We start from the raw sequence: 26,680 nt of genomic DNA on the forward strand, positions 1-26,680 counted from the left end.
CTAGATCCATAGACTTCACCGGTGTCACTCACTCTCCTCTCTCCGCCCTCGCCCCCACAACCAACAGAATCGGCGACCTCATCTCCCATCCCTCCACCCTTTCATCCCTCCCCTCTTCTCATCAAAATTAGTGAAGGGGGGGATCGAGAGACCAGACGATTGCCTGATCCGCCCACAAACCAGCGAACAACATCACGCCAAGGTCACCAACGCCATCATGAAATGACTTGCTTCTTCCACCTCGACAAACTTGCTCGCGCACCAAGATATGAGAGGGGGCCTTCTACTTCTCCCTCGCTCATCACCCCTTTGGCCAAACCATGGATCAACCTTCCTCTACTCTGACCCATGCCATGGACCGAGCTCACTTCCCTCCTCAAGGTCATCTCTTCGCCCCTTTCCTCGTGTGGCATGTTGCACCGCTAACCCTCACCTTATCTCCCTCCCTTTCCTCCCATATCGAGACATGCATGTGTTTCTGCTCGGCCGCTTCACCTCACCGCCGCCTTCATCTCCTTATACAATGTCATATCCGCCGCCTTCTGCCAGCTGTAGAAGAGCGTGTTCGATTCTTGAACCTACAAAATATAAAGTGCTAAGGTCAATAAGTATGAATTTCTCTTGTCCCTAGTACTATATTTTTATACATGCTTATTGCATAACCAACCTGTGTGTCATAGTGTACTGTGGACTTGCTGAGTTGCTCAACCTTGAGCTTGTCAGTTTGGCAGAGCACGTTCTTCGTCTTAACCTCCATCTACAGCTCGGCATCGCGGATGGCGACAACCTTAGCAGCCTCAACCTCGGCAACCTTGGCCTGCCAGTCCCAGCCTTCCACTTCATGCCGAGGTCGGTCATTGAGGCGGCGTTGTCAGCCTTCCTAGTGTTCTCAAACACCCGCACCTCCGCCTTGAACTTGGCCTTCTCCTTGAGCACCTCGCCCTGCTGCCGCACAGAGAGCACCTTGTTCTCGGTGTCCACCTTGGCGGCGTTCTGGCACGTGAGGCCATCCCGCTCCACAAACATCCACCTTGGCCCTGCTCGCTGCCTCCTGCTGTGTCTTCTCGCCGAGGTAGGAGAAGTACTCATGCCCCGGCACGTCCACCAGCTGCTTCACGGTGGCATTGTAGATGAAGAGGTCGAATTGGTCCAGCTCCTTCTGCACGCTGCTGAACACCTCCTGCTTGAACTTTTTGGTGCAGGTGAAGATCTCGTCCATGGTCAGCTGCGCCACCAGCATCCGGGTCTCACCCTCGATCAACCCTTTAACCCTTCACCATGTCGTGCCCGTGGCTCCTACCATACGAGTGCAACAGCGCGATCAACTTCACGTGGAGTAGGAGCTTCGCTTCGACGGTGGGCAGGGCTGGATGTACCGCTCGTGGCTCAATCGGTGTTTGACACGCTCGGTCCTGGCTTGTTAGAGAAAATGGACGATCTGGTCTGCTAAAATCGGCCTAGAAAATTGTCTGTCCGATCCGGTCTGGTCTTCAACCGGTCCGACCAAGAGGACTGAGAAAAAATGTCACTGTCGCCGCCATTCGTTCTCAGCATGCCGACCGGCAGCCCCCGGGTAAACTACCATGTCCCCAAGCTTCCCCTCTCCTCCTTTTCTCTCCTCCCCATGCAACATAGCCTCTCGCCGTCGCTGTCGTGCATGCACCACTGGTGATCTCGAGTTCTCAACTTGGCGCTGGCAGCGTTCTAGCTGCAGGTTTCACTGTCATGGCAACGACCGTTTTAGCACAGCACACATGCAGGCCATCAACTGGGGAAAACCGTTGATTGGGTGTGAACTTCAGATCGTGCAAGAATCGCTCAGCTGTGATTTCCGCGTGAGATTTAATAGCCTCCGCCTATAATCATGCACCATGATCCTACGCTGTCGTTTTCTTTGTTGAAGCATATGTTCAGGTCCACCTACCGCCACGTGATTCTCTCTCTCCCATTGCTCTCTCTGTAACAACCTTTCCTTATCGTCCGTGTCTTTATCGCGAGTAAAGGATTAGCATGGTCAGCTCAGGAGTTAGTTCGGTTACTGGCCGCACCTACCTGCGTATATCTTGTATAAATGTATACCTTTATAACTGAATATGACTGCTTTCAGTTATGTTGGTGTGTTCACTTTCTGCACTTCTATTCAGTCGAACAGAAAATAGGAAGTACATGAGAAACATGGCTTGATCTGAAAATCACGGCACCGTTTGACAACAAACTGAACGTCATGTTTTTTCATGGTTAATCCGCTAAATATGGCAAGGCCCGAACACAAAAAAACATGGGTCATGAAAAAACTGCTACGGAAGGTTCATGGCTAACAGCCGCGCACTTGCCGCGGCACATCACCGACCTCACCGCTGGCGCTCCCGCATGTCCACCACCTCACCACAGCACCCGCACACGCAGCTCACCTCGCCCCTGCCCCAACGCGTTGACGCCGGTGGTGGTTGGCTGGTCCAAATGGTGGCTCGATGAGGGACCGAACCAACCCGGTCCGTGTCGCCTTTGTAGCGTCGCCGAGTTCCAGGGTGGTCACCTGGAGACCGATGGTGAAGACGGCGGGCAGGACGAAGGGCAGCTTCTTGGAGCTCTACCAATACACACGCCTTCTTCACCAGCATTAAGTCCTCGATGCCCCAGCCAGTGATGGCCAGGTACTACGACGCGTACGCGGTGATGAAGCTCGCCGTTGACTGTTTTGCCGATTGTATTGTTAGGTTTTCTTTCCTTCTTACCTACATAGGACATAGGAGTGTTGACCGATCAAAGGAAATAAATAGAACCTGTTAGTACATATAGCAAAAATCCCCGTGCGATGCAACGAACCTATCAAACTTGTTTTACGTGATCTCGGTTTATGTAATCAATTAATTACGTGATCCCTGTTGTATGTTCTTTCTCTATTCCAAAATTCCGCTCACGCGAGTAAGAAGTATTTCACTGTCTTATGCAAGTATTTTAGTGCATACATATGCTACTCGTTCGTAATTGCAACCTGAACAAAGTAAAAAAATCGGTTCGGTGCATGGATGGATTGATGGGAACACACTATCTAATGAAAAGGATAAGAATCACATTGGCATGCATAGGTGATTTGAAATTTTAAAAATATAGCATCTACATCTGCGCATCATGAGGAACAATTCCAGAGAAAAAATTGATCCAGTCAAGTGTATCTTTGGATAATTCATTATCCACTTAGGCCATATTAGTATTACTTCCCACGTGGTGCACATCATCCTGATGCATGGGTGTGCCTCGGCCCTTACATTGTAAATGTTATTATTGCAGGAAGAGCACACATTCATAAGCTAATGGTTTCACAATGCGTTCTTGCTGATAGTAATTGAACCAAATGAAAGGATGGACAAGCAGATTGATTAAGGAACTCTAGGTAATACTTCATGCCATAAGCATTGGATCAAAAAGTTAATTTGTAAGTAACAAAGAAAAGGCCTAGAAGAATAGCTCTACCTAAATAAAGTTTACTGCTGCACATGAGCAGATCCACATGAAGTAGAGGGGAGGTGGAGCAGGCCGGTAACCAGGGGAAGGAGCAGAGTGGGAGAAGATTTACACCGCCGTCTCCACTCGATATGGTGTCTTCGCCGCATCTGTGGAGGCGCTGCGGCTCCGCCTCGGATGGTGCTCATGGCTATGGTGAAGAGGAGGGGCGACGCATGGGCGAAAAGGCAGGCGGTGCTCGTGGCCAAAAAAGTGGGTCGTTCGAGCTGCGGGAGGGAGGAGGGTATCGCCGGGAGGCGGCGAGATCGGTGGGCGGCGGTGACGGCGTCCAAGTAGGGAAGTTGAGGTAGGGCACTGTGTTTTTTTAGGGGAGTTGCTTGTGAAAATAACGTGCGGCAACGACGTAGCGAGCGGATCCCCTTAAAAAAGACGTAGCGAGCGGATTCGTAGGAATGGATACGATTGGTGATGTTGATAAATAGTGGTGAATGTTGGCCTAATTTACTATCATCATGCATGGAAACGAATCATCAAGAAAAACAATACTTCCTATTACTACGCTCATAGGAAGCTTCCTAATCTCTGCTACGAAACAGTTTCTGCCCAAACAAGGAAGGAAAGTTATGGACGTGATTTAGAAGGAAACAAATGTTATAAAGATTAATTAATTTAGATGTGATCTTTAGAAATTGATTGTGATTGATTATTTTACATAAAGACATTACTGAATAATTTGCGTCAGTATGGAAAGTTCTGATCCGTTCAATTTTTTCGTTGTGTGAGAGGGTGATGCGAAAATAAACCGATGGAGTGAGGGGAAGGGACGAAAAAACTCTACGGAAAAAAACCAGCGAAGGTGGGAGGAGGTACCAAAAAAACCATGGTAGGTGGGATGAAAATAAACCCAGAACGGAGACTACCAACTGAGACATTAGGAGTGGAGATATGATAGGCATCCAAGATCGGTATAATAAAAACTTTCATAAAAAGTGCATTGAGTACTAGGAGAAGTTTGATACTTGATAATTGTTTTGAGATATAAAGGTGGTAATATTAGAGTGTGCTAGTTGAGTAGTTGTGAATTAGAGAAATACTTGTGTTGAAGTTTGCAAGTCCCGTAGCATGCACGTATGGTGACCGTTGTGTAACAAATTTTAAACATGAGGTGTTATTTGATTGTCTTCCTTATGAGTGGCGGTCGGGGACGAGCGATGGTCTTTTCCTACCAATCTATCCCCCTAGGAGCATGCGCGTAATGCTTGGTTTTTGATGACTTGTAGATTTTTGCAATAAGTATGTGAGTTCTTTATGACTAATGTTGAGTGCATGGATTATATGCACTCTCACCCTTCCATCATTGCTAGCCTCTTCGGTACCGTGCATTGCCCTTTCTCACCTTGAGAGTTGGTGCAAACTTTGCCGGTGATCCAAACCCCGTGATATGATACGCTCTGTCACACATAAACCTCCTTATATCTTCCTCAAAACAGCCACCATACCTACCTATTATGGCATTTCCATAGCCATTCTGAGATATATTGCCATGCAACTTTCCACCGTTCCGTTTATCATGACACACATCATCATTGTCATATTGCCTTGCATGATCATGTAGTTGACATCGTATTTGTGGCAAAGCCACCGTTCATAATTCTTCATAAATGTCACTCTTGATTCATTGCCCTTCCTGGTACACCGCCGGAGGCATTCATATAGAGTCATACTTTGTTCTAGTATCGAGTTGTAATCATTGAGTTGCAAATAAATAGAAGTATGATGATCATCATTAATAGAGCATTCTCCCAAACCAAAAAGAAATAAAAATAAATAAAAAGGGGCAATGCTACTATCCTTTTTTCCACACTTGTGCTTCAAAGTAGCACCATGATCTTTATGATAGAGAGTCTCTTATTTTGTCACTTTCATATACTAGTGGGAATTTTTCATTATAGAACTTGGCTTGTATATTCCAACAATGAGCTTCCTCAAATGCCCTAGGTCTTCATGAGCAAGCAAGTTGGATGCACACTCACTTAGTTTCTTTTGTTGAGCTTTCATACATTTATAGCTCTAGTGCATCCGTTGCATGGCAATCCCTACTCCTTGCATTGACATCAATTGATGGGCATCTCCCTAGCCCGTTGATTAGCCGCGACAATGTGAGACTTTCTCCTTTTTTGTCTTCTCCACATAACCCCCATCATTATATTCTATTCCACCCATAGTGCTATATCCATGGCTCACGCTCATGTATTGCGTGGAAGTTGAAAAAAGTTTGAGATTACTAAAGTATGAAACAATTGCTTGGCTTGTCATCGGCGTTGTGCAAGATGAGAGCATTCTTGTGTGATGAAAATGGAGCATGACCAAACTATATGATTTTGTAGGGATGAAATTTCTTTTCCCATGTTATTTTTGAGAAGACATGATTGCTTAGTGATACGTCCATTTTTCATCATGCTTTTATATTGATATTTATTGCATTATGGGCTATTATTACACATTATGTCACAATACTTATGCCTATTCTCTCTTATTTTACAAGGTTTACATAAAGAGGGAGAATGCCGGCAGCTGGGTCGATGTGAGACTTTCTCCTTTTTTGTCTTATGCACATAACCCCCATCATCATATTCTATTCCACCCATAGTGTTATATCCATGGCCCACGCTCATGTATTGCGTGAAAGTTGAAAAAAGTTTGAGATTACTAAAGTGTGAAACAATTGCTTGGCTTGTCATCGGGGTTGTGCATGATGAGAGCATTCTTGTGTGATGAAAATGGAGCATGACCAAACTATATGATTTTGTAGGGATGAACATTCTTTTGCCATGTTATTTTAAGAAGACATAATTGCTTAGTTAGTATGCTTGAAGTATTATTATTTTTATGTCAATATTAGACTTTTGTCTTGAATCTTTCAGATCGGAATATTCATGCCAAAATAAAGAGAATTACATTGAGAATTATGCCAGGTAGCATTCCACATCAAAAATTCTGTTTTTATCATTTACCTACTCGAGGACGAGCAAGAATTAAGCTTGGGGATGCTTGATACGTCTCCAATGTATCTATAACTTTTTATTGTTCCATGCTAGTATATTATCTGTTTTAGATGTTAATGGGCTTTATTTTACACTTTTATATTATTTTTGGGACTAACCTACTAACCCAAGGCCCAGTGCAAATTGCTGTTTTTTTGCCTATTTCAGTGTTTCGCAGAAAAGGAATATCAAATGGAATGAAACCTTCGGGAGAGTTATTTTTGGAACAAACATGATCCAGAGGACTTAGAGTAGACGTCAAGCAACCAACGAGGTGGCCACAAGGCAGGGGCACGCCTACCCCCCTGGACGTGCCCCCCCCCCTCGTGGGCCCCTCGTGGCTCCACCGACCTACTTCTTCCTCCTATATATATATATATATATCCAGGAGCACCACGAAACCCTATTTCCACCGCCGAAACCTTATGTACCCAAGAGATCCATCTTGGGGCCTTTTCCGGAGCTACGTCGGAGGGTGCATCGATCACGGAGGGCCTCTACATCAACTCCATGGCCCCTTCGATGATGTGTGAGTAGTTTACTTCAGACCTTCGGGTCCATAGCTATTAGCTAGATGGCTTCTTCTCTCTCTTTGAATCTCAATACAAAGTTCTCCTCGATCTTCTTAGAGATCTATTTGATGTAACTCTTTTTGCGGTGTGTTTTTCGAGATCCGATGAATTGTGGGTTTATGATCAAGTCTATCTATGAACAATATTTGATTCTTCTCTAAAATCTTTTATGTATGATTGGTTATCTTTGCAAGTCTCTTCGAATTATCAGTTTGGTTTAGCCTACTAGATTGATCTTTCTTGCAATGGGAGAAGTGCTTAGCTTTGGGTTCAATCTTGCGGTGCTCGGTCCCAGTGACAGAAAGGGAAACGGCATGTATTGTATTGTTGACATCGAGGATAAAAAGATGGGGTTTATATCATATTGCTTGAGTTTATCCCTCTACATCATGTCATCTTACCTAATGCGTTACTCTGTTCTTATGAACTTAATACTCTAGATGCATGCTGGATAGCGGTCGATGTGTGGAGTAATAGTAGTAGATGTATGCAGGAGTCGGTCTACTTGTCACGGACGTGATGCCTATATACATGATCATGCCTAGATATTCTCATAATTATTCGCTTTTATATCAATTGCTCGATAGTAATTTGTTCACCCACCGTAATACTTATGCTATCTTGAGAGAAGCCACTTGTGAAACCTATGGCCCTCGGGTCTATTCTCCATTATATTAATCTCCCGTCAACAAGTTATGTTCTGGCAGCGTTTATTTTGCAATCTTTAATTTCAATCTATATCATAAAAATACCAAAAATATTTTTCTTATCATTATTATCTCTATCAGATCTCACTCTCCTAAGTGACCGTGAAGGGATTGACAACCCCTTTATTGTGTTGGTTGCAAGGTTCTTATTTGTTTGTGTAGGTACGAGGGACTTGCGTGTAGTCTCCTACTGGATTGATAACTTGGTTCTCAGAAACTGAGGGTAATACTTACGCTACTTTGCTGCATCACCCTTTCCTCTTCAAGGGAAAACCAACGCAGTGCTCAAGAGGTAGCACTTACCAAAGGATGATTGCTATGATGATTGTTATGATCCCGTTGATTCTTTCGAAATATCCCTTTTTGATGATGCTTGCTATGCTTGTGGCCAAGATGCCAATATGAATTATGCTTATGGAGATGAACTTGCTATAGTTATTTATGTTAAACCTGAAATTGTTGCTATTGCACCCACGCATGATAGTCCTATTATCTATTTGAATTCTCCTGACTACACTATATCGGAGAAGTTTGCCCTTGTTAAGGATTATATTGATGGGTTGCGTTTCACAACTACACATGATGATTTTGATAGATATAATATGCATGTGCTTGCTGCTCCTACTTGCAATTATTATGAGAGAGGAACTACATCTCCGCCTCTCCATATTTCCAATATGATAAAATTGCAAGAAACTTCTTATGCTATGCATTGGCCTTTACTTGATGTGCATGAATTGTTCTTGTATGACATGCCGATGCAGGAAGAGAGTTAGACTTCGTCATTGCTTGATATATGTTGCTTTGTGCTCACTACTAAATGCCAAATCATTGCTAATTCAAATTGGCTTTGATATACCTTGAGATCCGGGTGGATTCATTACTTGAGCACCTTATGCCTAGCTTAATGGCTTTAAAGAAAGCGCTGCTAGGGAGACAACCCAGAAGTTTTAGAGAGTCATTTATTTCTGTTGAGTGCTTTTATATAGTTTAAAAACAAAAAAATAAAGAGGGGAACCCAAAACTTTTCAAAAAGGAAAGTGAAAGTGAGAGAGACAAGCATTGTTGAAGTGGGAGAGCTCCTTGAACTTTGTTCATGCTCACAGAAACTTTGTGAATCTTGATTACAGAAACTTTTCAACAAAAATAATTATCCCCTTGTACAATTCCATTGTATTATAAAAATAATGTGCCAAGGTTTGCCTTTAGGATGTTTACATTGCTTGTTGGTTTGTGCGGTGCAGAACAGAAACTTTGGCTGTAGTGCACGATTTTACATTTTTTTACTGGAACGTCAAACGGTTCTGAAACTTTTTGCACTGTCTTTCTATAATTTTTTTATTTTTCCTAATCATTTCAGGATTTTTGGAGTACTAGAGGTATGGTGAATGTTCAGATTACTATAGACTGTCCTGTTTAAGACATATTCTGTTTTTGATGTATAGTTTGCTTGTTTTGATGAAACTTGTTGGGGAACGTAGTAATTTCAAAAAAAATTCCTACGCACACGCAAGATCATGGTGATGCATAGCAACGAGAGGGGAGAGTGTTGTCTACGTACCCTCGTAGACCGGAAGCGGAAGCGTTAGCACAACGCGTTTGATGTAGTCGTACGTCTTCACGGCCCGACCGATCAAGCACTGAAACTACGGCACCTCCGAGTTCTAGCACACATTCATCTCGATGATGATCCCCGGACTCCGATCTAGCAAAGTGTCGGGGAAGAGTTCCGTCAGCACGACGGCGTGGTGACGATCTTGATGTTCTACCATCGCAGGGCTTCGCCTAAGCACCGCTACAATATTATCGAGGATTATGGTGGAGGGGGGCACGCACATGGCTAAGAGATCAATGATCAATTGTTGTGTCTATGGGGTGCCCCCTGCCCCCGTATATAAAGAAGTGGAGGAGGGGGCCGGCCAAGGAGGGTGGCGCGCCCTAAGGGGGGAGTCCAACTCCCACAGGGAGTAGGACTCCCCTTTTTCCTATTAGGAGTAGGAGAGGGAAGGAAGAGGAAGGAGGGAGGAAGGAAAGGGGGAGCCGGCCCCCCTCCCAATTCGGATTGGGCTTGGGGGGGGCGCCCCCTCCCTTGCTCCTTTCCCCTCCTTTCCACTAAGGCCCAATAAGGCCCATATACCTCACGGGGGGTTCCGATAACCTCCCAGTGATCCGGTATTGTCCCAATCTCACCCGGAACCTTTCCGGTGTCCAAATATAGTCGTCCAATATATCGATCTTTATGTCTCAACTATTTCGAGACTCCTCGTCAAGTCAGTGATCACATTCGGGACTCCGAACAACCATCGGTACATCAAAATATATAAACTCATAATGAAACTGTCATCGTAACATTAAGCGTGCGGACCCTACGGGTTCGAGAACAATGTAGACATGACCGAGACATGTCTCCGGTCAATAACCAATAGCGGAACCTGGATGCTCATATTGGCTCCTACATATTCTACGAAGATCTTTATCGGTCAAACCGCATAACAACATACGTTGTTCCCTTTGTCATCGGTATGTTACTTGCCCGAGATTCGATCGTTGGTATCTCAATACCTAGTTCAATCTCGTTACCGGCAAGTCTCTTTACTCGTTCCGTAACACATCATCCCGCAACTAACTCATTAGTTGCAATGCTTGCAAGGCTTATAGTGATGTGCATTACCGAGTGGGCCCAGAGATACCTCTCCGACAATCGGAGTGACAAATCCTAATCTCTAAATACGCCAACCCAACAAGTACCTTCGGAGACACCTGTAGAGCACCTTTATAATCACCCAGTTACGTTGTGATGTTTGGTAGCACACAAAGTGTTCCTCCGGTAAACGGGAGTTGCATAATCTCATAGTCATAGGAACATGTATAAGTCATGAAGAAAGCAATAGCAACAAACTAAATGATCAAGTGCTATGCTAACGGAATGGGTCAAGTCAATCACATCATTCTGTAATGATGTGATCCCGTTAATCAAATGACAACTCATGTCTATGGCTAGGAAACATAACCATCTTTGATCAACGAGCTAGTCAAGTAGAGGCATACTAGTGACACTCTGTTTATCTATGTATTCACACATGTATTATGTTTCCGGTTAATACAATTCTAGCATGAATAATAAACATTTATCATGATATAAGGAAATAAATAATAACTTTATCATTGCCTCTAGGGCATATTTCCTTCAGTCTCCCACTTGCACTAGAGTCAATAATCTAGTTCACATCACCATGTGATTTAATACCAATAGTTCACATCACCATGTGATTAACACCCATAGTTCACATCGACATGTGACCAACACCCAAAGGGTTTACTAGAGTCAATAATCTAGTTCACATCGCTATGTGATTAACACCCAAAGAGTAGTAAGGTGTGATCATGTTTTGCTTGTGAGAGAAGTTTAGTCAACGGGTCTGCCATAATTAGATCCGTACGTATTTTGCAAATTTCTATGTCAATAATGCTCTGCACGGAGCTACTCTAGCTAATTGCTCCCACTTTCAATATGTATCCAGATTGAGACTTAGAGTCATCTGGATTAGTTTCAAAACTTGCATCGACGTAACCCTTTACGATGAACCTTTTGTCACCTCCATAATCGAGAAACATATCCTTATTCCACTAAGGATAATTTTGACCAATGTCCAGTGATCTACTCCTAGATCACTATTGTACTCCCTTGCCAAACTCAAGGCAGGGTATACAATAGGTCTGGTACACAGTATGGCATACTTTATAGAATCTATGGCTGAGGCATAGGGAATGACTTTCATTCTCTCTCTATCTTCTGCCGTGGTCGGGCTTTGAGTCTTACTCAATTTCACACCTTGTAACACAGGCAAGAACTCTTTCTTTGACTGTTCCATTTTGAACTACTTCAAAAACTTGTCAAGGTATGTACTCATTGAAAACTTATCAAGCGTCTTGATCTATCTCTATAGGTCTTGATGCTCAATATGTAAGCAGCTTCACCGAGGTCTTTTTTTGAAAATTCCTTTCAAACACTCCTTTATGCTTTGCAGAATAATTCTACATTATCTCCGATCAACAATATGTTATTCACATATACATATCAGAAATGTTGTAGTGCTCCCACTCACTTTCTTATAAATACAGGCTTCACCGCAAGTCTGTATAAAACTATATGCTTTGATCAACTTATCAAAGCGTATATTCCAACTCTGAGATGCTTGCACCAGTCCATAGATGGATCGCTGGAGCTTGCATATTTTGTTAGTACCTTTAGGATTGACAAAACCTTCTGTTTGCATCATATACAACTCTTCTTTAATAAATTCTATTAAGGAATGCAGTTTTGTTTATCCATTTGCCAGATTTCATAAAATGCGGCAATAGCTAACATGATTCGGACAGACTTAAGCATAGATACGAGTGAGAATTTCTCATCGTGGTCAACACCTTGAACTTGTCGAAAACCTTTTTGTGACAATTCTAGCTTTGTAGATAGTAACACTACTATCAGCTTCCGTCTTCCTCTTGAAGATCCATTTAATCTCAATGGCTCGCCGATCTTTGGGCAAGTCAATCAAAGTCCATACTTTGTTCTTATACATGGATCTCATCTCAGATTTCATGGCCTCAAGCCATTTCACGGAATCTGGGCTCATCATCGCTTCCTCATAGTTCGTAGGTTCGTCATGGTCAAGTAACATGACCTCCAGAACAGGATTACCGTACCACTCTGGTGCAGATCTCACTCTGATTTACCTACGAGGTTCGGTAGTAACTTGATCTGAAGTTACATGATCATCATCATTAGCTTCCTCACTAATTGGTGTAGTAGTCACAGGAACATATTTCTGTGATGAACTACTTTCAAATAAGGGAGCAGGTACAGTTACCTCATCAAGTTTTACTTTCCTCCCACTCACTTCTTTCGAGAGAAACTCCTTCTCTAGAAAGGATCCATTCTCAACAACGAATATCTTGCCTTCGGATCTGTGATAGAAGGTGTACCCAACATTTTCTTTTGGGTATCCTATGAAGATGCACTTCTCCGATTTGGGTTTGAGCTTATCAGGTTGAAACTTTTTCACATAAGCATTGCAACCTCAAACTTTAAGAAACGATAGCTTAGGTTTCTTGCCAAACCATAGTTCATACGGTGTTGTCTCAACGGATTTAGATGGTGCCCTATTTAACGTGAATGTAGCTGTCTCTAATGCATAACCCCAAAACGATAGCGGTAAATCAGTAAGAGACATCATAGATCGCACCATATCTAATAAAGCACGGTTACGACGTTCGGACACACCATTACACTATGGTGTTCCAGGTGGCGTGAGTAGTGAAACTATTTCACATTGTTTTAACTGAAGGCCAAACTCGTAACTCAAATATTTTACTTCTGCGATCATATCGTAGAAACTTTTATTTTGTTACGATGATTCTCCACTTCACTCTGAAATTCTTTGAACTTTTCAAATGTTTCAGACTTGTGTTTCATCAAGTAGATATACTCATATCTGCTCAAATCATCTGTGAAGATCAAAAAATAATGATACCTGCCGCGAGCCTTAACACTCATCGGACCGCATACATCAGTATGTATTATTTCCAATAAGTCAGTTGCTCGCTCCATTGTTCCGGAGAACGGAGTCTTAGTCATCTTGCCCATGAGGCATGGTTCGCAAGCATCAACTAATTCATAATCAAGTGATTCCAAAAGCCCATCAGCATGGATTTTCTTCATGCACTTTACACCAATATGACCTAAACGGCACTGCCACAAATAAATTGCACCATCATTATTAACTTTGCATCTTTTGGTTTCAATATTATGAATATGTGTATCACTACGATCGAGATCCAACAAACCATTTTCATTGGGTGTGTAACCATATAGGTTTTATTCATGTAAACAGAACAACAATTTATTCTCTTACTTAAATGAATAACCGTATTGCAATAAAAATGATCAAATCATATTCGTGCTCAACGCAAACACCAAATAACACTTATTTAGGTTCAACACTAATCCCGAAAGTATAGGGAGTGTGCGATGATGATCATATCAATCTTGGAACCACTTCCAACATACATCGTCACTTCACCCTTAACTAGTCTCTGTTCATTCTACAAGTCCCGTTTCGAGTTACTACTCTTAGCAACTGAACCAGTATCAAATACCGAGGGGTTGCTACGAACACTAGTAAAATACACATCAATAATCTGTATATCAAATATACCTTTGTTCACTTTGCCATCCTTCTTATCCGCCAAATACTTGGGGCAGTTCCGTTTCCAGTGACCAGTCCCTTTGCAGTAGAAGCACTTAGTCTCAGGCTTAGGATCAGACTTGGGCTTCTTCACTTGAGCAGCAACTTGCTTGCAGTTCTTCTTGAAGTTCCCCTTCTTCCCTTTGCCCTTTTCTTGAAACTAGTGGTCTTGTCTACCATCAACACTTGATATTTTTCTTGATTTCTACCTTCATTGATTTCAGCATTACGAAGAGCTTGGGAATCGTTTCTGTTATCCCTTGCATATCATAGTTCATCACGAAGTTCCACTAACTTGGTGATGGTGATTAGAGAATTCTGTCAATCACTATCTTATCTGGAAGATTAACTCCCACTTGATTCAAGCGATTGTAGTACCCAGACAATCTGAGCACATGCTCACTGCTTGAGCTATTCTCCTCCATCTTTTAGCTATAGAACTTGTTGGAGACTTCATATCTCTCAACTCGGGTATTTGCTTGAAATATTAACTTCAACTCCTGGAACATCCATATGATCCATGACATTCTTAACGTCTTTGAAGTCCTGATTCTAAGCCGTTAAGCATGGTGCACTAAACTATCAAGTAGTCATTATATGGAGCTAGCCAAACGTTCATAATGTCTGCATCTACTCCTGCAATAGGTCTGTCACCTAGCGGTGCATCAAAGACATAATTCTTCTGTGCAGCAATGAGGATAATCCTCAGATCACGGATCCAATCCGCATCATTGCTACTAACATTTTTCAACATAATTTTTCTCTAGGAACACAATAAACTAGGAGAAACATCGCGAGCTATTGATCTACAACATAGATATGCTAATACTACCAGGACTAAGTTCATGATAAATTAAAGTTCAATTAATCATATTACTTAAGAACTCCCACTTAGATAGACATCCCTCTAATCCTCTAAGTGATCACGTGATCCAAATCAACTAAACCATGTCCGATCATCACGTGAGATGGAGTAGTTTCAATGGTGAACATCACTATGTTGATCATATCTACTATATGATTCATGCTCGACCTTTCGGTCTCCGTGTTCCGAGGCCATATCTGTTATATGCTAGGCTCGTCAAGTTTAACCTGAGTATTCCACGTGTGCAACTGTTTTGCACCTGTTGTATTTGAACATAGAGCCTATCACACCCGATCATCACGTGGTTTCTCAGCACGAAGAAATTTCGCAACGGTGCATACTCAGGGAGAACACTTATACTTTGATAATTTAGTGAGGGATCATCTTATAATGCTACCGTCAATCAAAGCAAGATAAGATGCATAAAAGATAAACATCACATGCAATCAATATAAGTGATATGATATGGCCATCATCATCTTGTACTTGTGATCTCCATCTCCGAAGTACCGTCACGATCACCATCGTCACCGGTGTGACACCTTGATCTCCATCATAGCATCGTTGTCGTCTCGCCAATCTTATGCTTCCACGACTATCGCTACCGCTTAGTGATAAAGTAAAGCATTACAGCGCGATTGCATTGCATACAATAAAGCGACAACCATATGGCTCCTGCTAGTTGCCGATAACTCGGTTACAAAACATGATCATCTCATACAATAAAATTTAGCATCATGTCTTGACCATATCACATCACAACATGCCCTGCAAAAACAAGTTAGACGTCCTCTACTTTGTTGTTGCAAGTTTTATGTGGCTGCTACGGGCTTAGCAAGAACCATTCTTACCTACGCATCAAAACCACAATGATAGTTTGTCAAGTTGGTGCTGTTTTAACCTTCGCAAGGACCGGGCGTAGCCACACTCGATTCAACTAAAGTTGGAGAAACTGACACCCGCCAGCCACCTGTGTGCAAAGCACGTTGGTAGAACCAGTCTCGCGTAAGCGTACGCGTAATGTCGGTCCGGGCCGCTTCATCCAACAATACCGCCGAACCAAAGTATGACATGCTGGTAAGCAGTATGACTTATATCACCCACAACTCACTTGTGTTCTACTCGTGCATAACATCAACGCATAAAACCTAGGCTCGGATGCCACTGTTGGGGCACGTAGTAATTTCAAAAAAATTCCTACGCTCACGCAAGATCATGGTGATACATAGCAACGAGAGGGGAGAGTGTTGTCTACGTACCCTCGTAGACCGGAAGCGGAAGCGTTAGCACAACGCGTTTGATGTAGTCGTACGTCTTCACGGCCCGACCGATCAAGCACCGAAACTACGGCACCTCCGAGTTCTAGCACACGTTCAGCTTGATGACGATCCCCGGACTCCGATCCAACAAAGTGTCGGGGAAGAGTTTCGTCAGCACAACGACATGGTGACGATCTTGATGTTCTACCGTCGCAGGGCTTCGCCTAAGCACCGCTACAATATTATCGAGGATTATGGTGGAGGGGGCACCGCACACGGCTAAGAGATCAATGATCAATTGTTGTGTCTATGGGGTGCCCCCTGCCCCCGTATATAAAGGAGTGGAGGAGGGGCCGGCCAAGGAGGGTGGCGTGCCCTAAGGGGGGAGTCCAACTCCCACAGGGAGTAGGACTCCCCTTTTTCCTATTAGGAGTAGGAGAGGGAAGGAAGAGGAAGGAGGGAGGAAGGAAAGGGGGGGGGGGGGGCGGCCCCCCTCCCAATTCGGATTGGGCTTGGGGGGGGGGATCCCCCTCCCTTGCTCCTTTCCCCTCCTTTCCACTAAGGCCCAATAAGGCCCATATACCTCCCGGGGGGTTTCGATAACCTCCCGGTGATCCGGTATTGTCCCAATCTCACCCGGAACCTTTCCGGTGTCCAAATATAGTCGTCCAATATATTGATCTTTATGTCTCGACTATTTCGAGACTCTTCGTCAAGTCCGTGATCACATCCGGGACTCCAAACAACCTTCGGTACATCAAAATATATAAACTCATAATGAAACTGTCATCGTAACGTTAAGCGTGCAGACCCTACGGGTTCGAGAACAATGTAGACATGATCGAGACACGTCTCCGGTCAATAACCAATAGCGGAACCTGGATGCTCATATTGGCTCCTACATATTCTACGAAGATCTTTATCGGTCAAACCGCATAACAACATACGTTGTTCCCTTTGTCATCGGTATGTTACTTGCCCGAGATTCGATCGTTGGTATCTCAATACCTAGTTCAATCTCATTACCGGCAAGTCTCTTTACTCGTTCCGTAACACATCATCCCGTAACTAACTCATTAGTTGCAATGCTTGCAAGGCTTATAGTGATGTGCATTACCGAGTGGGCCCAGAGATACCTCTCCGACAATGGGAGTGACAAATCCTAATCTCGAAATACGCCAACCCAACAAGTACCTTTGGAGACACCTATAGAGCACCTTTATAATCACCCAGTTACGTTGTGACGTTTGGTAGCACACAAAGTGTTCCTCCGGTAAACGGGAGTTGCATAATCTCATAGGCATAGGAACATGTATAAGTCATGAAGAAAGCAATAGCAACAAACTAAACGATCAAGTGCTATGCTAACGGAATGGGTCAAGTCAATCACATCATTCTGTAATGATGTGATCCCGTTAATCAAATGACAACTCATGTCTATGGCTAGGAAACATAACCATCTTTGATCAACGAGCTAGTCAAGTAGAGGCATACTAGTGACACTCTGTTTGTCTATGTATTCACACATGTATTATGTTTCCGGTTAATACAATTCTAGCATGAATAAGAAACATTTATCATGATATAAGGAAATAAATAATAACTTTATCATTGCCTCTAGGGCATATTTTCTTCAAAACTATCAATTTCTATCAGTGGATTAAGCCATGGAAAAGTTATATTACAGTAGCTACAATGCAAAAACAAAATATGAATTGGTTTGCAACAATACTTAGAGTAGTGATTTGCTTTATTATACTAACGGATCTTACCGAACTTTCTGTTAAATTTTGTGTGATTGAAGTTTTCAAGTTTTGGGAGAGATCACGATGGATGAAGGAATAAGGAGTGGCAAGAGCCTAAGCTTGGGGATGCCCGAGGCACCCCAAGGAAATATTCGAGGACTCCCAAGTAACCAAGCTTGGGGATGCCCCGGAAGGCATCCGCTCTTTCTTCTAACGATCATCGGTAATTTCACTTGGAGCTATATTTTATTCATCACATGATATGCGTAAATCTTGGAGCGTCTTTTGCATTTAGTTTTCACTTTTCTTTGATGCACCATGCTAGTATGAGATAGTCCTTGGTTGATTTATAGAATGCTCATTGCACTTCACTTATATCTTTTGAGTATGGCTTTATAGAATGCTTCATGTGCTTCACTTATATCTTTTGAGGTTTGGATTGCCTGTTTCTCTTCACATAGAAAACCGCCATTTGTAGAATGCTCTTTTGCTTCACTTATATTTGTTAGAGAGTGGGCATATCTTTTGTAGAAAGGATTAAACTCTTTTGCTTCACTTATATCTATTTAGAGAGATGACAGGAACTGGTCATTCACATGGTTAGTCATAAAATCCTACATAAAATTTGTAGATCACTGAATATGATATGTTTGATTCCTTGCAATAGTTTTGCGATATAAAGATGGTGATATTAGAGTCATGCTAGTGGGTAGTTGTGGATTGTAGAAATACTTGTGTTAAAGTTTGTGATTCCCGTAGCATGCACGTATGGTGAACCGTTATGTAACGAAGTTGGAGCATGAGGTATTTATTGATTGTCTTCCTTATGAGTGGCGGTCGGGGACGAGCGATGGTCTTTTCCTACCAATCTATCCCCCTAGGAGCATGCGCATAGTACTTTGTTTCGATGACTAATAGATTTTTGCAATAAGTATGTGAGTTCTTTATGACTAATGTTGAGTCCATGGATTATACGCACTCTCACCCTTCCATCATTGCTAGCCTCTTCGGTACGGTGCATTTCCCTTTCTCACCTCGAGAGTTGGTGCAAACTTCGCCGGTGCATGCAAACCCCGTGATACGATACGCTCTATCACACGTAAGCCTCCTTATATCTTCCTCAAAACAGGCACCATACCTACCTATTATGGCATTTCCATAGCCATTCCGAGATATATTGCCATGCAACTTCCATCATCATCATATACATAACTTGAGCATTTATTGTCATATTGCTTTGCATGATCGTAAGATAGCTAGCATGATGTTTTCATGGCTTGTCTGTTTTTTGATGTCATTGCTACACTAGATCGTTGCACATCCCGGTACACCGCCGGAGGCATTCATATAGAGTCATATCTTTGTTCTAGTATCGAGTTGTAATATTGAGTTGTAACTAAATAAAAGTGTGATGATCATCATTATTAGAACATTGTCCCATGGTCAAAATAAAAGTGGCCAAAGAAGCCCCCCCCCAAAAGATAGAGGCCAAAGAAGCCTACAAAAAAAGAAAAAAAAGAGAAGGGACAATGTTACTATCCTTTTACCACACTTGTGCTTCAGAGTAGCACCATGTTCTTCATATAGAGAGTCTCTTGAGTTATCACTTTCATATACTAGTGGGAATTTTCATTATAGAACTTGGCTTGTATATTCCAATGATGGGCTTCCTCAAATGCCCTAGGTCTTCATGATCAAGCAAGTTAGATGCACACCCACTTAGTTTCAGTTTGAGCTTTCATACACTTATAGCTCTTAGTGCATCCGTTGCATGGCAATCCCTACTCCTCACATTGATATCAATTGATGGGCATCTCCATAGCCCATTGATTACCCGCGTCGATGTGAGACTTTCTCCCTTTTTGTCTTCTCCACACAACCTCCACCATCATATTCTATTCCACCTATAGTGCTATGTCCATAGCTCACGCTCATGTATTGCGTGAAAGTTGAAAAAGTTTGAGAATGTCAAAAGTATGAAAAAATTGCTTGGCTTGTCATCGGGGTTGTGCATGATTTGAATGCTTTGTGTGGTGAAGATGGAGCATAGCCAGACCATATGATTTTGTAGGGATAACTTTCTTTGGCCATGTTATTTTGAAAAGATATGATTGCTTTATTTGTATGCTTGAAGTATTATTATCGTAATGTCAAATGATACACTATTGCTTTGAATCACTCGTGTCTTAATATCCAGGCCATGATTAGATTACATGATCAAGATTATGCTAGGTAGCATTCCACATCGAAAATTATTTTTTTATCATTTACCTACTCGAGGATGAGCAAGAATTGAGCTTGGGGATGCTGATACGTCTCCGTCGTATCTATAATTTTTGATTGTTCCATGCCAATATTCTACAACTTTCATATAGTTTTGGCAACTTTTTATACTATTTTTGGGACTAACATATTGATCCAGTGCCTAGTGCCAGTTCCTGTTAGTTGCATGTTTTTTTGTTTCACAGAAAATCCATATCAAACGGAGTCCAAACTGGATAAAAACTGACGGAGATTTTTTTGGAATATATGTGAATTTTGGGAAGTGAAATCAACGCGAGACGATGCTCAAGGGGCCCACGAGGCAGGGGGCACGTCCCAGGGGGAAGGCGCGCCCCTGGCCCTCGTGGACACCCCGTAAGGCGGTTGGTGCCCTTTTTTCGCCGCAAGAAAGCTAATATCCGGATAAAAATTATGTCCAAAATTCAGCCCAATCGGAGTTACGGATCTCCGGGAATATAAGAAATGGTGAAAGGGCAGAATCTGGGAACACAGAAACAGAGAGAGACAGAGAGACATATCCAATCTCGGAGGGGCTCTGAAAGTGCGTTATATCGACTAGAGGGGGGGTGAATAGGCGATTTTTATGAAAGTCTTCAAAACTTGGGAGTTATGAAGACAAACAGTGAAGATTATGCCTATTACTATACAGCGGAAGTTAGATTACACTAGGCCAGCCATGGTCATGTATTCATTAGAGTGAAAGCACAGTGACAAACAGCTTCAGTGTAATAAGGATCAAGTAGGAAGAAGTTATGAAGCCAAACAGATCATGCATTCACGTTGTGAAGACAAATGATAAAGCAAGCATGCAGTGACTTCACAATGAGTAACAGCAAGAGAAGAAAGTGAAGATGTAACCAGTGACTCGTTGAAGACAATGATATGTTGGACCAGTTCCAGTTGCTGTGACGGCTGTACGTCTGGTTGGAGCGGCTAGGTATTTAAACCTTAGGACACACAGTCCCGGACACCCAGTCCTGAACACACAGTTCAGGACACCAAGTCCTCACCGTATTCTCCTTGAGCTAAGGTCACTTAGTCCTCGCCCAATCACTCTGGTAAGTCTTCAAGGTAGACTCCCAAACCTTCACAGACTTCGTTCACTGGCAATCCACAATGTCTCTTGGATGCTCTGAACGCGACGCCTAACCGTCTGGAGAATTCACAGTCCTCAAGTGTAATAAGTCTTCAGATCACACAGACAAGAAGACTCAAGTGATGCCCAATTTACTCTGGCTCTGGGTGGTTAGGGCTTTTCTCCTCACTAGGAATTTTCTCTCAAAGGCTTCGAGGTGGGTTGCTCTCCAACGACAAAAGCCGTGCACTGAAATCTGAGCAGCCAACCGTTTATGGTTGTGGGGGGTGGGCTATTTATAGCCACTTGGCAACCCGACCTGATTTGTCCGAAATGACCTTGGGTCACTAAGGAACTGACACGTGTCTCAACGGTCAGATTTCGAACTCTCGTGGCAACTTTACTTGGGCTACAAGTAAAGCTGACTTGTCCGACTCTGGACAAGATTCGCTCTGATTGTCTTCACTCGAAGACATAGGTTTTTGATTTAGGCATCACTTCAGTCATTCTGACTGGTTCTCCTGGACCCCACTTAACAGTACGGTGGTTCCTATGACTCAACACAAAATAAAAAGAACCATGAAAGATCTAAGTCTTCGAGCTCCATAGGCTTCATAACGTGTCTTCTGTTGTCATAGTCTTCAATGTGAATATCTTCATATACCACCTTTGTCTTCAATGTCTTCATACATTTTTAGGGGTCATCTTTGGTAGTAAACCCGAATCAATGAGGGACTTCTACCTGTGTTTTCCTGCAATTCTCACAAACACATTAGTCCCTCAACTAGGTTTGTCGTCAATACTCCAAAACCAACTAGGGGTGGCACTAGATGCACTTACAATCTCCCCCTTTTTGGTGATTGATGACAAACTAGTTGAAGTTTTCAACGGGGAATATAAAGTGTGAAGTTTGTAAAGGAATTGTCTTCATAAGTTGCAAGAGCTCCCCCTGAAGATGTGCATATAAGTTAATTTGCTTTTGGAATGCAAATGCACATGGCAGGTTGTACTTGTGGAGATCAGCTTCAGCTTATGATGACAATCCACTATGCATGTGAAAGTATATGAAGATAATGACATGCATAATGGAAAATGGACGTCTGTAGAATGAGATGAGTGCGGAATTTATCGTCGCACATGCGGAATTTATCTTCGCAAACAGAGTGGTAAACAAGTAGCAGACGACCATCGAGTTTTAGTGTTTACAACTCAAAAGAACCAAATGAAGCAAAAACAAGAGTTGTAAACACGAAGCAAAGTATAACAAAACAAGGCACCCGCCCATGTTGACCCGCTTGAAGACTTTAAACATCATATGCTTCTCCCCCTTTTGTCAGGAATGACCAAAAAGGTTTGAAGACATAGAGTTTTCTACGCGTTCCCAGGCGCAGCAGGGTCGGTGGAGTTGTTTGGCGGTGCTGAGCTTTGAGGTGCTGAAGCAGGTGGTGGTGAAGTAGCATCATCATCTTCATCAATGATCCTCGCAGTGACGGTGGCAGCAGATGAGGAATACTCAGAGTCTTCAAGTGACGGTGTGTTGCGCATCACAGCCCTCCTAGGAGGTGTGGTGTCAAATTTGAAGCGCTCTGTGAAGCCATCCTCTTCAAGTTCAGCTTCAGTGCAGATCATTGAGAGTCCTTTCCACGTACGACGGCAAGTCTCATGTGTAACGAAGGCATTCTTGGTGGCCAGGTTTCGAAGACGATTGACATCCACCAAGAGGCTCTTCATCTGACGTTTCAGCCAGTCGTGATGCCTATCTTGCTTTTGATGAAGGGCCACAAGAAGCTCTCGGTCAGTGAGGACACGAGCACGCTTCTTGGGTCTTGGAGCGTTTGTGCTATCTGTGGCTTCAGTTGATGCTGGTGCACGTGTAGTGCCAGCCATCGGATAGACCCTGGACATGGCTTCAACACCTTCAACATTCTGCGTGAAGCTCTGGTGTTCGGCATTCTGAAGACTTATTGGTTGCTTGGCAGGCTCAGGGTATATTGCTTCAGCAGAGATATCCACATCGGGTAGGAAGATGCGATGGTTTCGGGCTGAGGGCTGATACGAAATTGTAGAGTGCAGTTTGATCAGCCTCATCACCCAAGGGGCATAGATTTTTAGACCAAATAAGTCCGAGCCTGACGCAGCAAGTTGTGTATGAAAAGATCCTGTGCGTTGAAGCATTTGCCATGCATGATATAGAATATGAGAGTCTTCATTGCACCCTCAATCTTGGCATATGGAGAGTGTCCCTTAATGGGCCAGAGAGTCCGCCGGATAATATGATATATGGTCCTGGGCAGGTACTCTAGGTCTTCAATGAAGAACTCAGTTGGATAGGGTGCATCCTGAGGCAATGGCTTCATCATGGAGAGCATCTGACTCATATTTGGTTCAGGTCTCTGGAAAATACTCTCAGTAGCTTCAGAATGTGGTTGGCAACCTTCCTCGAAGGATTCGCCTGGAGTGGGCAGGCCGGTGAGCTCAATGATATCAAATGCATTGGCTTCATGATGGACATTTCCGGTCATCCACTCCAGGATCCAAGTCTTCGGATCTCTGTTGTATCCTTTGATATGGAGAGTGGCATAAAACTGAAGCAGAAGCTCTTCGTTCCAGTGCTCTTCATCAGTCACAAATGGCAGCAAACCCACTTGCCTGAAGCAGTCCAAAGCTTCCTCAAGACACGACAGACCAGCAATGGCTTCAACCTCAAGGCACTTGTGAGGGAAGATGCGACCTTGGTTGTATAAGATGCAAGAATAATAGCTGCGCTGTGAATAGCTCCAGAACCTGTCTGATACAATCCTTTCCCTTGAATAGGGGTTCTTGGAGCTATTGAAAAATGTGTTGTCTGCCTTGAAGCTGTTTACATCAAAGGAGCCAGGTGCTGATGCAGGACCTGGGAACCTTGGAAGCCTTGGGACTGGCTTCTGGACATGAGGCCTGTGCTCTATGTGATAATCAAATTGTGGACCTGCAGCAGACTCAGGAACTGAAGTGTCTGGCTCAGTGGCTTCGCTGTCCGCTGAAGCATTTAGTGGGGCAGGCTCCACATTGGCTTCAGTGTTTGTAGTTTGAGGGACAACCTCAGGCACGTTCTCCTGGGAAACTGCATCTTGATGGAGCGAGGGAGTGGGTTCTGGAGGTGCTTCTTCATTGTCTTCGGCTGATGCAGCCGGAATTTCTGCATACTGGACTTGAGGCCGTGGACCTTTGCGAAGCCTACGGAACGCAGACGACGCTTGTGGTGTCGGAGTGGGCTGGGCCTCAATGTCTTCGTCTTCCTCCTGAGGGCGATCCGCCCATGACTCATCTTGTGCCATTGGCGTCAGAGGACGTCCAATGCTGATGAGTTCGCTTGTTTCAAGCTGAGGAAGGGCTGCATCACCTTGCACATTGTCCTGATGACCAATGTCTTCAGCAGCTATTGGATCGGCTGCTGGAATATCTTCAGCGTCAGGTGCCTCTGTGGGAGCAGGCTCATGAACTGTCAGTCTTCTTTCTGCATTGGGGTGAATGACAGAAAGGGGTTCAACCATCAAGGGCTCTGTGGGAGCAGCCCTAGATTTCTTGGTCTTGCGCTTCTTTTTGCTGGGGGCAGTAGGAGAGGCTTCAGAGCTCTTCCTTTTTCTGGCTTCAGCCTCTGCAACTCTTGTCTTCTTTAGCTCTGAAGCTGTTGACCGGCTCTTTGGCTTCGAGCCGGTCGTGGCGGTTGGGAAGACAATCGGAGTAGCTGCTTGTTTTGATGCCTCTGATTCACTCACACCAAGCTGCTTCTTCTTCTTTGCAGCCATCTTGGGGTCGATGCCAGGACGCCCAAGTGCCTTGTGCTTTTCAGCCTCGTTGTAGGCTTGAACACATTTTTCTGCCAAAGACTTCATCCTTTCACGCGAGCCTTGAGCTTCAACACGCTTCTTCAGAAAGTTTTCTTTGAGATCATGCAGCATGATTTTGAAGTTCCTCACTTCTTGCACGCTGAGGCTGGCCATGTGCTGCTTGAACTGAGCTTTTTCGTGATCAATTTTCTGCTTCAGCTCAACAATGCGCTGAGCAATGGCCAGTTCTGAAGCAATTGCGCCTTGGAAGGCGACACCGAGTCCAACAGGAAGCTGCAGATCATTGAAGCTAATATCTGGTGTGTCAAACCATTCATCGATGAAGCTGTGGATGATGGCGACATCAAAGAGAGGCAGATTGTTGAAGATTTCCGCTTCCTCCTTGCTTTTGATGAGCTGTTCTAGTGCGTCATCGCCCAGATCTTCATCGCTTGATAGATCAATGGCTTCACTGCGCAGAATGGCAGCAGCAGTGAGTTCTTTGCCTGTTTGTTGCTGGGGCTCCTTTTCCTTCAGGGGCTTGGAGACGCGGGATACGTCTTCAGACTGCACACTGACTTCAGGAGGTGCAGTTTTCAATGGCTTCGCCCTTGAGATTTTTGAGGCAGGGGCCGGCTTCGAAGCTTTTGGTTTCTTTGTCTGCTTTGGCTTCAGCACAGCAGGAGCTTCATCAGACTCAGAATCAGCTGGAGGGTCATTCACAGCAGTCCCTTGGACTAAGATGTGGGTGATCAGGCCCTCAAGATTGGCAAATGGACCGATGATATTTGGTTCCGCGTCGCGTGTGCCATCTGCCCTTGGTGAGGAGGGACCAGGGTTGAAGTCAAGCCCAAATTTCTTCTTGTTTAGCTTCGCTGACTGTTGAGCAAACTGAAAGTTGCGTTTGAAGAGATTGTCGTCACGACACCAGAGAAGTGACGATGGATGTGCATCATCAGGCTGTGGTCCTCGGACCATGCATGGGTAGAAGCCTTGAGCAATGGCTTCATCTCTGGTCCTGGGTACAAGGTTCTTGTATAATATATCACCCCATGGACTCTTGATAGCATTCTTTTCGGCATACTCCTGGGTGACGAAGCGGTATTTGAACCACTGTTCTGCCCAATAGCGTCGAATCCATTGGATTCGAGTCTTGCGCTGCCCATAGCTCTCTTCTGGATCTGTTTTGTACATTTCTGCCAAGTCTTCAGGCAGATCCTTGGAAGTTCCCTCACGTCTCTGTCTGCCCCCCTTTCTTGCTGCTGCAACTGAAGCCATAAACTTTAACTTGAAAGGCTTCAAAACTTTCAAAGGCTTCAAAGGCTTTCTTTTTCTTGACAAACAGGAACTGGCTTCAGGAGAGTTTATGTGATGCTGTAGGAATTCTGCAAATGAATGCAGACTATGAGAACCGAAGGATTCTCCCACGGACATGTACCTGTGACAGCATTAAGGTGCGAGGGAAGGGGAAGAGGTCATATGCATTCTCAGAAGGTTTTGAAGATTAATCAGTTTAGAAGACATTGACCTCATTGTGCGAAGACATTCACTTATAGATAAGAAGTTGGTTCCAGATTTGTACGAACCCATAGATCAGTACAAGTGAGGAAT

At 43.8% G+C, this 26,680-nt stretch overlaps 1 pseudogene; it reads right to left on the reverse strand.

Annotated features, from left to right (window-relative positions):
• Positions 1–491: 491 nt before the first annotated feature.
• On the reverse strand, positions 492–25,048 carry LOC125507010 (flotillin-like protein 2; annotated as a pseudogene).
• Between the last annotated feature and the right edge of the window lie 1,632 nt (positions 25,049–26,680).

The sequence above is a fragment of the Triticum urartu genome, chromosome 5A (genome assembly GCF_056163025.1).
Source record: "Triticum urartu cultivar PI428250 chromosome 5A, HENAU_Tu73, whole genome shotgun sequence".
Classification (NCBI taxonomy): Eukaryota; Viridiplantae; Streptophyta; class Magnoliopsida; order Poales; family Poaceae; genus Triticum; species Triticum urartu.